Raw genomic sequence first — 5,524 nt, forward strand, 5'->3', positions numbered from 1 at the left:
AGTTGCGCGAAAACGATGCTGGAACCGTGCGTCTAGCACAATTCACCGTGACGCGTTCGCGTACCTCACACGTCCACGTCACTCATCATTTTCCAACTTACGCGATCGCGTCAATCACCCGACCGCGTCATACCCATTCTTGCCCTACCCACGCGATCACGTGTTCCACGCGTTCGCGTGAATTTGAAATCACTTAACCCACATACGCGAAACCCTACCCCTTCGCGTCACCCACCCCTCCCCCTCTGCGCTCCCATCCCCTCTTCCCCTCCCCTCCTTCTTCTTCCCCCTCCACTGCCTCCCTCCACCGCACCACCCAGAACCGCCGCCACCATTTAGACCGCGACATCCCCTTCTCTTCTTTCCTCCCCTCCTTCTCTGCCACCCATGTCCGCCACTGCCCTCCACCGCGGCAAACTTCTGACCGCCGCCTCCCAACTCCACCTCCACCATTCAATCCTATACGTGCCCCCAACAACCACCACACCACCACCTCCCACCTCCACTCCCCACCACAACCCCAACCACTCACCCCCTCTGCCCACCATACCGCCATGCCTCACCACCACGCCACTGTGCCCCCTCCCAACGCCGCCGCGTCACTACCACCATCTATCTATTCCCTTCTCCTTGTTCATCCACACACCAGGTTCCGCCGAACACCGATTTCTCTTTCATTAATAGTTAGTCGCATATTTTTTTCAGATTATGTTCAAATTAGGATAGTTAGAGATGCATAATTGTAGTGGATTCTAGGTGGTTAGGTAGCTAGGATGTGGTTAGTGGATTTAGGCCTGATAATTGCACTGTTCTTGATTACCTGTTTTATTTTTTCCGTAATTTTGATCTAGCTGTGATATGAATTCTGTTCATATGCTGTTCTTCATATTGCATGCTGTTGTTACACTGTTATTTCATGTTCATGTTAACTGTATCTCTTTGCAGCCTTTTCAATTTTATATGCACTGATTTATCTTATTATGTATTTTTCGGGAACATCTAATTTTAGCCGGAATGCTGCCCAATTTTCTGCAAATTATTTCATCTTTTCCCATTCATGTATTGGTTCTGGAAATTTTGAATTTTCCACTACTTAGCTACAACCAAACCAATTCATGAATGCACGGGCTAGCATTCTTATTCCATTTGATTCCCTGGTTAATACTTTGCATCATTGATGATTTCTTTCTCCTTTCCACTTCCTCAATCTATATGAATTATCATCAATTAACTGCAAACCTTGCTTGAATATGAGTTGATTATTCTTTCAATTTGTGGATTTCTTGTTAACTAGGAAACCCATCATCATGCCACTTACTCTAACCCTCTTTTTACTAACTCACTGCTTTCACTTTCTTACTTCCTTTTTCACTTATTAACCATTTTATCTTTCTGCCTTCTCTTTTTACCTGCCTACTTTCACTTTTAACTCAGGGCATGATCACTATTTTTTCTTATTAACATGAATTCCACTTATCATGTATTTTGGATTGTCATTTTTCTTTTTAGACTTTTTCAATTGAACACAATCCCGAATGCACTTTATTTGACTCAATTCATGTTTCTCTTGCTCTTTTTCCATTCTGTGCTTATATTGCTATTATCCTATCTGCCTACTTGTTTTCCTGCTTCTATTCTTCAATTATATCCTGGAATTTCTGCTTTTCAGGATGTCTGACCCTCAAATCAGAGGAAAGGGCAAAGCAACCACTGGCAAAAGGAAAAGAGGCGAATCCTCTGTATCCATCCTTGGCATCTTACATGATGATTCCTGGTGGGAGAAGAACTTTACCCCGTAGGAAAAAGCTGATCAGTTGGTACCAGCGGCTGACCCAGTTAAATTTGCAAACAAATACTGTGAGCTAAAGTACTCAATTTTTGCCACATCCAGGAACCTATACCTGGAAAGAACACTCAAAATTCCAGAAGAACTCCGGCAGTACACTTCAGACCAAATTAAACAGAGAGGCTGGTTCTTCCTGGAGAGAAACTTGACTGAGATCAACACATCCTGGGTCATAGAATTCTACTGTAACTACTTTTTATCATCCCTGGATGCAGTACAGCTCAGAGGCAAGCAAGTTCTGGTTACTGAGGAAGCAATTGAAGACATCCTCCAGCTCCCACCTAAATCAGATTAGCCAGACAGTTACCAGAAAGCTGAGGAGGATATGAGATTCATGAGGTTTGACTAGAATGCAGTGAAATGGGCTATCACTCTTGATCCTACTGTTCTATGAATCATGGAAAAGAGCACAGTGGTACCCAAGGGAATCAGGCTAATATATCTGAATGATGAGGCTCGGCTGTGGCAACAGATTCTGAGTAACTACATGATGCCGAGCACTCATGAGACAGAGGTGCCAGCTGCTATGGTTACCTTCATCTGGTGTGTAATGATGGGTAAGGGCCTATATCTACCCCGCTTCATCCAGCATTACATGGCCAGGGTCCATGTTAGGGGCACCCTCCCGTTTCTATTCCTGATTACTCAGTTGGGTCACCGAGCTGAGGTACCTTGGGAGGTTGCTGATGAAAAGCCATCTGCCGCGGACTGCAGAAAGATCATCCCTCACAGTCGGAAGTTTCAGGCTTTAGGCTACCGACCTCCGTTTCTCACTGACTCTGCTGAGGCAGCTACATCTTCAGCTGCTCATTCTGCTTCCACTGCCCCAGCACCACCCACTGCACCTCCACCTACTCCCGAGCTCGTTTATTTTCTAGTGCACCGACTCTTTGACCGCTTAGACCAGATGGAGCGCCACACCAGCAGCAATATGAGAAGTCTGAACGTCGCAACAGACAACATTATGAGAGGTCCGAGTGTCGCCATAAGCGACGCTATGAGCACCTCAAGCTGCTGATCCGATTCGGTGGTGACATCCCCTCCGAGCCAGACACACCATCAGACACATCTGAAGAGGAGGCAAGCGATCATAAGGAGGAGGTACCTACCCAGGCTGAGTAGGGAAGACCCGAGCACACTGTCTCACATCATGAGGAGCACCACAAGCTACAGACCGCTGATCCAGAGATTCCTCTACAGACAGAGCCTCCGCTTCAGCACACAGCTCCTCCTACACTCACAGAGACTGTAGACCTTCAGCCTACTACTGAGACATCAGCATCCCATCCTTCCAGAGATGACACTTCTTCACACCAAGTTTGAGTGAGCATCGAGGACGATGCTATTATTTAAGTGTGGGGAGGTCGCCATCTCTGGCATATATTTCTTTTGGTGAACCACTACAGACTCTTATCTTATTTTGTTCATTTTCTGTATTTTATTTGCACATTTTTCTCTTTTTTTGCTTTTGTTGTACTTTTGCATTCTGCACTTTGGGCTGTATATATCTTGGATATTTTAGCTTAATTTGCACCTCTAGTTTACCAGTTATATATTAAGTGGATTAATTAGTATAGTTTACCCTTTTTAGCATATGATAGTTTGGTTTAATTGAAAATAAAAGAGTAAGCTAGGAACTTTAGTAAGTTAAAACAATCCACACACCTTATATATATAGCATTACATGTTAGTTAGTTAACAACATTTCTTCAAGGAGAAACACTAAGATTTTAAGGGGCACCTTAAGGGTTTACATTGAGTTGAATGGAAACTCTCAATTTCTACTTGCATGACATATATAACTGATATATGATTTATGAGCTTGAGAACACACAGCCCGTGAGTTTTGAGCTTAATTGTATGGTTACATCAAACCATAAATTTCATTCCTGTGTGTTTCGCACTTCTTTTATATGCTTGCAATCTTTATTTTGTTTTAATCTGTATGTCCAAATTATAGAATATAGATACATACCAAGAGATGATTGAGGCCATTATTTGTATTTTTGCTCACTTACCCCAAATAAACCTACCTTTTATGTCACCCTTGCTAGCCCCATTGAGCCTTTTAATCCCTTTTTTGTTTTAAAACCGCATTACTAGCTTTAAGCAGAAAAACAAAATAAAAATCCCAAGTTGAATCCTTGGTTAGCTTAAGATAGATATTGTGTATAATTTAAAGTGAATGGAATTTTATGGGAACATGGGTTGATAGAAAAAAGGTAAGGAAATTAAATTAAATAAGTTATTTGAAAAAAAAATATTTTCTACCCCAATGCAAAAATTAAAGAATTAATGCACATAGGATAAAATCAAAAATAAAATTGGTGCATGAGTATGTAACTGATGAGCGGATAATTTATACGCTTTTTGGCATTGTTTTTATATAGTTTTTAGTAAGTTTAAGCTACTTTTAGGGATATTTTCACTAGTTTTTATGTTAAATTCACATTTCTGGACTTTACTATGAGTTTGTGTGTTTTTTTGTGATTTCAGGTAAATTCTGACTGAAATTGAGGGACTTGAGCAAAACTCTGAAGAAGGCTGACAAAAGGACTGCTGATGCTGTTGGAATCTGACCTCCCTGCACTCGAAATGGATTTTCTGGAGCTACAGAACTCCAATTGGCGCGCTCTCAACGGCGTTGGAAAGTAGACATCCAGGGCTTTCCATCAATATATAATAGTCCATACTTTATTCAAAGATTGACGACGTAACTTGGCGTTGAACGTCAAGTACACGCTGCTGTCTGGAGTTAAACGCCAGAAAAACGTCATGATCCGGAGTTGAACGCCCAAAACACGTCATAACTCAAAGTTCAACTCCAAGAGAAGCCTCAGCTCGTGGATAGATCAAGCTCAGCCCAAGCACACACCAAGTGGGCCCCGGAAGTGGATTTATGCATCAATTACTTACTCATGTAAACCCTAGGAGCTAGTCTAGTATATATAGGACATTTATCTATTGTATTAGACATCTTTTGACCACTTTAAGTCTTTTATCATTCGATCACTTGATCATGGAGAGGGCTGGCCATTCGGCCATGCCTGAACCTTTTACTTATGTGTTTTCAACGGTGGAGTTTCTGCACACCATAGATTAAGGGTGTGGAGCTCTGCTGTACCTCAAGTATTAATGAAGTTCTATTTTCTTTTATTCAAATCTCTCTTATTCTTATTCCAAGATATTCATTCGTCCCAAGAACATGATGAATGTGATGATAAGTAACCCTCATTATCATTCTCACTTATGAACGCGCGTGATTGACAACCACTTCCGTTCTACATGCAACAGAGCTTGAATGCGTATCTCTTAGATTCCCCAACAGAATCTTCGTGGTATAAGCTAGATAGATGGCGGCATTTATGAGGATCCGGAAAGTCTCACCTTGTCTGTGGTATTCCGAATAGGATCCTGGGAATCCGGAAAGTCTAACCTTGTCTGTGGTATTCCGAGTAGGATTCCGGTAATGAATGACTGTGACGTGCTTCAAACTTGCAAGTGCTGGGCGTTAGTGACAGACGCAAAAGAATCAAGGGATTCTATTCCAGTAGGAGCGGGAACCAACCAGTGATTAGCCCTACTGTGACAGAGTGCGTGAGCATTAGTTTTCACTGCGAGGATGGGATGTAGCCATCAACCATGGGTGATGCCTCCAGACGATTAGCCATGCGAGTG

This window comes from Arachis hypogaea, chromosome 10, assembly GCF_003086295.3.
Source record: "Arachis hypogaea cultivar Tifrunner chromosome 10, arahy.Tifrunner.gnm2.J5K5, whole genome shotgun sequence".
Taxonomy (NCBI): Eukaryota; Viridiplantae; Streptophyta; class Magnoliopsida; order Fabales; family Fabaceae; genus Arachis; species Arachis hypogaea.